The sequence below is a fragment of the Lactuca sativa genome, chromosome 9, assembly GCF_002870075.4.
Source record: "Lactuca sativa cultivar Salinas chromosome 9, Lsat_Salinas_v11, whole genome shotgun sequence".
Lineage (NCBI taxonomy): Eukaryota > Viridiplantae > Streptophyta > Magnoliopsida > Asterales > Asteraceae > Lactuca > Lactuca sativa.
The window spans coordinates 131,359-141,395 of record NC_056631.2 but is presented as its reverse complement, the minus strand read 5'-3'; the positions used below and the strand labels follow the sequence as shown (position 1 = coordinate 141,395).

Here is a 10,037-nt window from a genome sequence, read left to right as displayed (position 1 = left end):
CCTTGTGGAGATGGATGATGGGTTGAAAATATCGGATCTATATTGACTTGAGCTTCCAAGTGGTTCCACAATGCAACTCATCCTTCAAAAGTGCACACAAATCACTGTAAGAGCTAAAAACTCACAAATGGTGGACATGGTTTCAAGGTGGTTGGTGAGGAGGGTGGAGGCTAATTATGTGGAGGATCTCAAAGAGTTAGAGCCTATAAATAGGGTTCACAGCCCTAGGTTTGGGGTTTTGATTCAGCGCACCTATGCTATGTGTAGCTTAACCTACGCTCAACGTAGGCCATTAAACTCTCGCATTAGATCTCCCACCTACGCTCATAGTAGGGGGCTATCCTAGGCTCAACGTAGGACATAATCTTCCAAAAAATGAACAACTTGAATACTATAAAACTTCAAAGAGCAATACCTAAAGATACAAGTGTTACAATATATAAACGAACACGAACGGATAAATGAACGAACAAATGAACGAACAAACTTCAAAGAGCAATACCTAAAGATACATGTGTTATAAGTCTTCTTTATGTCCGTTCATTTAAGTTAGCCGAACAAATGAATGAACACGAACGGATAAACAAACAAGTTTTCTTGTTCATGTTAATTAATTTAACAAGGTACGTTGTTCATGTTCGTTCGTTTATGTTCATGAACATGATAAACGAACGAAGATACACAAACATAATTGAACAAATATAAATATAAATGTACATATAATATAATGATATACTCAAACACAATTAAACATATATGAACATAAATGAAAAAACATAAACAAACATAAATGAACAACATAAACGAACATAATTGAACAAACGAGAATTGTTCATATTCAAAAGTTTGTGTTTATTTTTGTTCATTTATTAAATAAATGAACATAAACGAACTTCCCGCCGAACGGTTCACTATTAATTCGATGAACCTTTGATTCGTGTACAACCCTAGATGTTGCAAGAAAGATTGCATCGAGACTATACATGGGCAAATTACATACAAGAGAATCATGCAAAACTCCATTGAACAATCCACTTGTAGCCTTATGAGGTCGTCATAAAGACCCGAAGGTATTCCTTTATCACATCAACATTGTAAGAAAGTTATGAGAAAATGAGTTTTTGTCCATAGTAGGGTTATAGTCAAAACTATTTCCCATTCTAGTATACATTTAAAACTATTTACCTTTTTAGTATTTTTTTCATTTTTGTTTAATTTTTCAGTTTTTCTTAATGTTTTTTTATTTTAAATATATCCAACTTTTCTCCATTTCTTTTTTATTTCACATTTTACTGTTTTTCTAAATAATAATTTTTTTTCAAACTTTTACTGTTTTTTTAAATAAAAATTTATATTTATATTTTTTATTTTAAATATCTATTTTTTTACATACAATTGTTTAGCCATCATAAAATTAAACATACAATATATTTTAAGATGTAAAAACTCCAACATTACAAACAAAATGTTTTTAAGGTAAAAAACACTCAACATTGTTTGATATAAAAAAAAACACCACAATTAAAAAAAACTCCAATATTGTTTGTTAAAAAAAGGAAAACACCACAATTAAAAAAAAAAACCTCCAATATTGTTTGTTACAAAAAGAAAAACATCACAATTAGCTTGAACTTGAGTCAGTAACAGATCCTTACCTGTAAAAACGATTAAAAAAAATAAACGAAAATAAGAGAATAGCCACAACAATACCATAAAAAATATTATATGTTTAATTACCTTGACTTAGACGGACACCGTTTTCGATTATGATCTGGTTGCCTACAAATTCCACAAAGAGTGGCATTTCTTCCTTCTTTAATATCCATACCATTTTTTAATCTTGTTGAACGAGGCCAACCTTTTTTATTCCGTAATAATTCTAAATTTGGAAGTAATGCATTAAATGATGATTGTCGCCAATATGCTTCATGAGGAAGCGGGGAGAACTCAGATGCCCAAGTAGCACAATAATATACAATCGAGTAACATTTATCAACATATTGCCAACTATTCAAAGAGAGTTTGACACATGCACTCAAAACATGAGAACAAGGATATTTAAATGCCTCCCACTTACCACATTTGCAAGTTTTTTGTTCCAAATTAACTACTTGCACATTTCAACCTTTTTTAGTTATCAACTCAAATATACCTTTTTCTCGATTAAAAGATTTCAAGGAATGTGCACTTGCTTTTGCCATCAAAGCTACTTGTTTTGCAATAACATGTGGAGTATGTGCATCTCCATTAGCTTGAAAACTAGATCCTAAAGGACGTCTCACCTCAAAATAATGCACCATTCTATAGAATGTAAGTTGCACACAAGTTGTGATTGGTAAAAAACGAGCACTTTTAAGTTTTTTTTTTTTTTTTGAACCGGCAAATTTAATCTACTCCTAAGCTAACAACATCTATTCCACCTATGTCCACGACGGGACTTGAACCCTCGACCTCAAAGAGGGAGGGCACCACCTGATACCGCTGGGCTACAAGCCCTTTGGTTCGAGCACTTTTAAGTACACTATTGAAAATCTCTGACAAATTTATTGTGAGTAACCCATATCTCCTGCCACCATCATATGCAAGTGTCCATCTATTAAGTGGATGACTCTCCAAATAATGTCGAGCATGTGGATTTAGCTTTCCAATTTCTTCCATGATGGAGTTGAACTTTCGAATTTGATTCTGACTCCCGACACGATAAGCTAAAACTTTCAATTTTGAATTACGAAATTTGTCATAAAAGTTGTTGATGAAATGTCGTAAACAATACATTTAAAATAAAAAAAAATGTAAGTTAATGAAGCAAGTTTTTGAAATGTCATAAAAAGAATAATTAAGAAATATAATAATACCTATGAAAACCACGTGACTCTAACCATGGAGATCCATGCTCATTGACAGCCTTAAGGATTCCCCCATGACGATCAGATATTAGACATATGCCTTCACGGTCTTTCACCACATGATTCTTAACATGAGAAAGAAACCAATTCCAAGTATCATCAGATTCATTTTCTACAATAGCAAATGCAAGTGGCAAAATCTGATTATTACCATCAACTCCCATTGCAATGAGCATCTTACCTGTGTATTTACCATACAAGTGTGTACCATCAATGCTAATCACCGGTCGACAATAATGAAACCCTTTGATAGAGGGAGCAAAAGCCCAAAAAAGCACGCCTAAATTCAACTTCATCTACATCGGTTGATCTTGAAACACACCATTCAACAATAGTTCCTAGATTGAACTTTTGAAGTGCACCTAGATATTTTGGTAAAGCGACATAAGACTCTTCCCAATTTCCAGACACATGTTCAATTGCTTTTTGCTTTCCAACCCAAACCTTCTTATATGAAGGAGTATAGCCTAGTGTTTCAACTATTTCAGCTCTCAAAGCAGGAATACTGATAGAAGGTTGTGCTTTTATAAGGTGCCTAGTTTCCATAGCAATCAAGCTTGCATCTAGGTTCGGATGATCTTGAGAAAGCTTATAGTGCAAACAAGTATGTAGACCGGTATAAGTTGTGATTTCAAAATATCCACTACGTTTACGTTTACTTGCATGAAGTTTCCATTTGCAACCAGATTGTAAGTATAACTTGCATCTTAGAGTCAAAATAGTTGGGCGTGAGTCAATGACCTCAAATTGTCTATGTGTCCTAATGCAATGGATCTTGATTGCTCTAACAAGTTCTTATTTATCCTTGAAAGAATCTTTTCCCAACTCTCGTATGAAATCATTCTTACTCGTTGATTGCGACACAATCCAATTGTCATCAATATTCAAATTTGTTCCTTCCATATTAGTAAAAATTGAAGGTACTTCAACATTGTTGTCAAAAGGTGCTTCTTCATCATTTTCCTCTCCAATTTCATCTTCCAAATTTTCATGTAACTCATTTTCATTGTCTATATTCATCATACTAGTTGTAATACCCGTATTATATACGGGTTGATTAAAACAAAATGGTAAATACAAATTATTAAATAGGAAATTTTATTGGAATTTGAAATTTGAAATAAGTATAAATTATAAAAAATGAAAAAATTAAATTAAAATTATGTGTTTAGTTGTCAGACCCGTATATTAAATGTGTTAATTATAACGAAATTTTAAATACGAATGTTTCAATTGTAAATTTATTTAAAATTGAAATTGAAGTTTGAAATTTGAAATTTAAAACTTGAAATTAATATAGTTATTATGGTATGTTTAATTTATTGAAACTAAATAAATATCTCAAAATTATGACAAAATGACATGTGACATAATGCATGAGAGTGTGACAAGTGAAAAAAAAACCTTCATTTATTAGAGAGGATTAGTTATAACAGCAGCTTGAGAGATTATAGAAAAATCATCATTGTCAATCATGTCTATAATAGAATTCATCTACAAAACAAATAAGAACAAACAAAAACTAATAAAAAACTAATAGAATTCATCTACAAAACAAATAAAAACAAACAAAAACTAATAAAAAAACTCATCATGTCATCTATGACAACAAGAAAAAAGAAACAAAAACTAATAAAAAATTGCTTATATCATCTATGACAACAAGAAAAAAGAAACAAAAACTGATCAAAATTTGATTATATCATCTATGACAACAAGAAGAAAGAAACAACAACTAATCAAAAATTTATCATATTATATATGACAACAAGAAAAAAGAAACAGAAGTAACAATTGCAACCAATTCCATCTAAAAACATCAAAAAACAAGCTGTGACATATACAAAAAAATCAAACAGATGCAGAACTTGATCTTCAATTCGGTGGAGAAGGATCAAAATCAAGAAAAAATGAGAGTGCAATGAATTAAACAGAAAAAACTACAAAAAACGAGAAGGAAAATAGGTTGCATGCCTTGAAACCGGCGAGTTTATGGAGGCGGTAGGAGGGCGGCGACGGGCAGAAGAGGTTGCAGGTAGGTGGCCAGTGTAGGAGGAAGAAGACACAGACGGCTGGCTATGGCGGATGAAGCCGTTGGCTGAAGAAGACGATTGAAGCCCTAACTGTTTTCGTTTTTTTTTTTTTTTGTACGTTGTTCTGTTCCAGAGCATATAGGGAGCGTTATTTTTTTTTATTATATATTTTTTAATAATAAAAAACAATAATAATAGTTTTAAATTCAAAATAATACTAATAAGGTAAATAGTTTTGAATGTATACTAGAATGGAAAATAGTTTTATGTATAACACTAATATGGATAAAAACTCATGAGAAAAGTCTATCGGAGGTTATGAACTACTTCCAACGCTCCAATCACGACTTCTGGTCATTGTCTAATTCAAATGCCTACCTATCCCTTCTAGTTATCTTACCGTCCAAGACATCAATAAATAACAAAAGAGTTTAAATGAACTCATCATCATCTCAAATGTTCTCAAGAAACAAAGTTCATTATTAATAAATTATTAACTAAGAGATATTTTTTTAGTTATATAAAATTATAATCGTTGATCTAAATAAATACATGAAATTATATCACCTTATAATATTTATTGATTTTATTTTAATTTTAAAGTAAATTACACGAATGTATGGTTTAGGGTAATATCGCGTTTGATCCCTAACTTATTTTTTTAACTCGGAAGATCCCTACTGTTTGTTTTTGTTATACGCTTGGTCCCTGTCTTACCTAAAAAATCTATTTTGCCATTGATTTTTTAGTTTATTTAAATAAACACACCCACAACCCCAACATTTTTTCCTCACCTTACCTTACCTACCCAACATTTTTTCCTATTTAAATAATAGTCTTTTTTGGTAACACATTGATCAAACGCATAACAAAAACAAACAGTAGGGTCTAAACACGTAACAAAAACAAATACCAAGGATCTTCCGAGTTAAACAAATAAGTTAGGGACCAAGCTCGCAAAATACCCTAAACCATAGGGACCATTTGTGTAATTTACTCTAATTTTTATTGTAATGTTATCAATTTAATGTAATTAGAGTAAAAAATTTTAAATTTAAAATTTGAAATGATGAGCCAATAGGTTGACAAATGAGATGACATTAATTAGGAGATCTAATATGATAAAAGAAAAATCAATCCCAAATAGAATGAGATTCAATTATAACTGATGAACAACAGTTTTCAATCGATCCCTCTCCTCAGTAACTGAAGAAAGATGTAATAATATTTTAATTCATAAGAATATCAAAATTTTGATATTTAGTTAAAAAGAAAAATGTAGTATAAGACTAACAGTGTTCAACAAAAATAATTATTTTCTTATTAAAAAAGAGAATAGAAATGGAAATAATCTTTAAGCAAATAAATGTATGTGGATTCAAAATAAAAAAGCTACAAGATACAAACTTACCGGCAACTCATCTCTTTTAAACTCCAATTTCAAAAGGTCAACCTTCTCTTTGGTCAATACATACTCTGTTTGGCAGTCTTGGCTGTTTTTGCATTTAGCGTTTTAAAAATGTCTTTTTTTTCTATCCTATAATGAAGTAAAAGAGGATACCTTGAATCAATGTATCCATGGAAACATAGCCTCCTATGTTTTCAATAAACTAACTCACTTTTTCAGCCATATCACTTTGAATAAACTGCAATATGTTACTAACATCATTAAATAACTTATGTAGTATAAAAAATATTGTTTTCTTTAATGTAAAAATAACTGATATAATGACTCAGGTTCACCTCAGGGCAAAACACATTGACCCAAATACCCTTCAGCTTGTAGGTAGAAAGCGATCTGCTAAACATAACCACACCTCCTTTCACAAAAAAAAAACAAAAAAAAACAAAAAAAAACAAAAAAAAACAAAAAAAAAAAACAAAAAAACATCATAATAGAATTATAAAATCCAATTGAGCATGTTTTACGATAAAGACCAACAAAGAATCCAACACATGCCACCAACAAATTCGTGTCTTTTGTATCCTTACAAGTTGTATAGAATCAATAATACTTTGTTAATGACTAATAAAACAGAATTTACATGATCTATTAAAATACATTACCTTTTTTGCTACAACTCGATTAATTTCATTGAAAGTAAATACCAATTCTAAGACATAAAATTTCTGAGTTTTCATGTACCATTCACACTAAATCTATCCTTTTACCTGAAAGGTAAATTATATGTATTAAGTATTTTTCATTTAATGTAAAGGGTGCAGAGATGTTTCCCTACAATGATAAAAGGGTATTTATGACCTTACTCATTTCTTGTTGGTTGTTGCCTCTGGAAGGTTTGTTGACAGTAACTTTTCAAGTCCAAAGAAACTCCCCCATTCGCCACATCGACATCTGTAAAATAGTTATCACTTGACAACATACTTAACAACGCATCTTATATCTTATACATATAAACACGCAAAATCTGATGCTCGAAAGATAGAAGTAGAAGGCAATGAACACATCTCAAACAGATAATTGATTAAAACTAAAATGCTTTCCACAATTATTGAAAGCAGATGAAGAAAAGATAGAAAACTAATACAAATGCCCACTTAACAATATTTTCATATGCTTCACAAAGTACAAATAATAAGAAAAAAAACCAGCAGAGCTAGTAGCAAGAACAAAACGAAATCATGAGGATATAGAGAAGAATTGAAATCGACAATTGTAAGAAACCTTATCAAAGCAAACTTAAACAAATGACCGACCGATGAAAGCAGAACCTCATTAGCCTCTTGAGAATCGAAGATAAAAAATATCGGATGACAAGAGATTTGGGGCAAATCAAACAAAACATAGGTGGTGTGAAGACAGAAAGCCAGAAGCGGAAGTAGAAGACAGGTAACAGAAGCGATGGAGAGAACGTGGCAAACATAAAATCGACGATTGAATGAATCAATTACCTGGATTTTGGAAAACCTATGATTGTCCAACAACCCGTCTCTCTTACTCCCAGTCTCGCTAAGAATCCATTTCCATTCCACGGGAAATCCAAAAAATTGTAATCTAGCAAAATAAAGCCCTAATCTTGAGCTTCGACTTGAGGTCGAGATTCGGTTTGTGGTGAGCGATTATTTTTTCACATGTGGAAACCGACGAAGACGTTGCAGACACAGTTCCGATCGGTGCTATTTGATTAGGAGAAGAGGAGGTGACCAGAGGTGGAGTCGATGGAGGATAAGGCGGTGGATAATCTTTGTATGTGATTAAAGAAGCTCAGCAGATGAAGGCGGTGGAGAATCTCGATTGGAGAAGGTGATCGGTGGAGAAGATGGAGGAGACATCGAGAAGTGTTAAGAGTGTGAGGTTTAGAAGCCGATGATAGAGGCGGTGGATCGATGGACCCATTAAAGAAACCTTGGTTGTGTTAAAGTAACCTACGAAGAGTACTTCGGTTAAGTACTATTCATAAGAATGTTTGAAATTAATTATATATATATAAATATAAATAACTAGTTTATAATCCGTGAGAACTACGGTTACAAAATTAATTAAATTTTTATAGTAAAAACTCAAAATTATTAATTAATTATTTTAAATAAATTATTAACTTAGAGTTTTTTTTAGTTATATAAATTTTAATAATTAATTTAAATAAATATGTGAAATTATATCATTTGTATGATTTTTATTTTAATTTTCATTCTAATATTATTAATTTAATGTAATTAAAGTGGAAATTTTAAAATTTGAAATTTGAAATGGAGTTGACAAGTGACATACATTAATTAGGAGATATAATAAAGTGACACATGACAAAAATAAAATAAAATATGCATTAATTAGAAGGCCAAATAGAATGACACATGTCAAAAGAAGAATAAAACTATTATTTTATTAGAATAGGGATAAGTGTGCTATTTATATTACCAAACGTTTTTTTAATGTGTATATTATGTTTGATCATTTAGGTGCTGTTTGTTTTTTCTGAGGCAAAATGTCTGCAGTCTGCGGACCACATCTGTAGACCTCTGCAGTAGAAGAGGTGGACCAAACGTCTGCAGTCTGAAAAAAGAAGATTGTTTGTTTTTTTAACATTTGCGGGCTACTAAAATAAACTGAAATCTAAATAAACTTATTTTTTTAAACTTCAAAGTGATTTTTTAATATTTTTATGATTTTGTTATAAATAATTAACGAATCTAGATCAACTTTTATGTATTATTGTATAAAAATAAAATTAAAAATGGTATGAATTAGCATATATATTTGATAAAAACCAACAACTTTGGTTGCAAAATTATAATTAACCATTATAATTAGTGATCAAAGAATTTGATACATAAATTGATGGAAATAAACGTCGATTTTTTCAATTAAATCCATTAAAAACGTACCATAAATATTTTCTCGAGAAATTGACGATATTATATTAAATAATGTTTTACAAAATTTGGCAAAAAAATATAAGAATATATTATGATTTTTTTTATATTTATATAAACAAATTCAACGACTATTATTGTAATAAATCTTTATTTATAAATTTGTCAAAAATATCATGTTTGTATCGTCAAAAGTTTTTTTTTTTTTTTTTAATTTTTGTAGCTTTTTTTTTTCAAATTGTTATCATTAATAAAATTGGAAAAAATATAAATTAAAAAAAAACTTGAAAAAAATAAAGATATATATGTTTTTTTAGGCTAGAAGATGTCTGAAGATATTAGAAGACTTTGGTCTACATCTGCGCCAAGAAGAGGGCGCGCAGACATTTTTAGGTCTGCAGTCTTCAAAAAAACAAACAGTCTGCGAAGGCTAATGTATGCGCGGCGCAGACAGAAAAGGTCTCGCAGATCTGCAGACAAAACACAAACACCGCCTAAAATTTCAAAGTCAATCCAGATTATCTTGAAGACTAGGACGTAATTTTTGTCACCAGTTAAACTTTTTGAAAACTCCCTGTTATTTTCTTTCAAACTTTAATATTTACATGCATTCCTTATGTGTCTTAAAAATAATATTTAATTTGATCTATGTTTTTGCAAATATTAATAAGTCTATGCTTAAATTATTTATAGCTCACCTACTTATAATTTATATATGAGAACCAATTTTTATAATATATTAGTAGTAATTAATAATGTCAAA

At 30.4% G+C, this 10,037-nt stretch overlaps 1 long non-coding RNA gene across 12 annotated transcripts; it reads right to left on the bottom strand.

Annotated features, from left to right (window-relative positions):
• Positions 1–1,500: 1,500 nt before the first annotated feature.
• Positions 1,501–8,302, bottom strand: LOC111908768 (uncharacterized). 12 transcript variants are annotated; one of them, XR_006187234.2, is made up of 8 exons: positions 7,853–8,301; positions 7,208–7,295; positions 6,683–6,759; positions 6,351–6,585; positions 3,088–5,063; positions 2,856–2,971; positions 1,738–2,711; positions 1,502–1,655 (listed from the first exon to the last, which is right to left on the bottom strand). It is a non-coding gene; the product is annotated as an uncharacterized LOC111908768 (long non-coding RNA). The 12 variants fall into 12 exon arrangements; XR_006187235.2 differs by having other exon boundaries at positions 1,738–2,705; XR_002855967.3 differs by having other exon boundaries at positions 1,501–1,655; positions 1,738–6,145; positions 6,351–6,432; positions 6,501–6,585; positions 7,853–8,302.
• Positions 8,303–10,037: the final 1,735 nt, after the last annotated feature.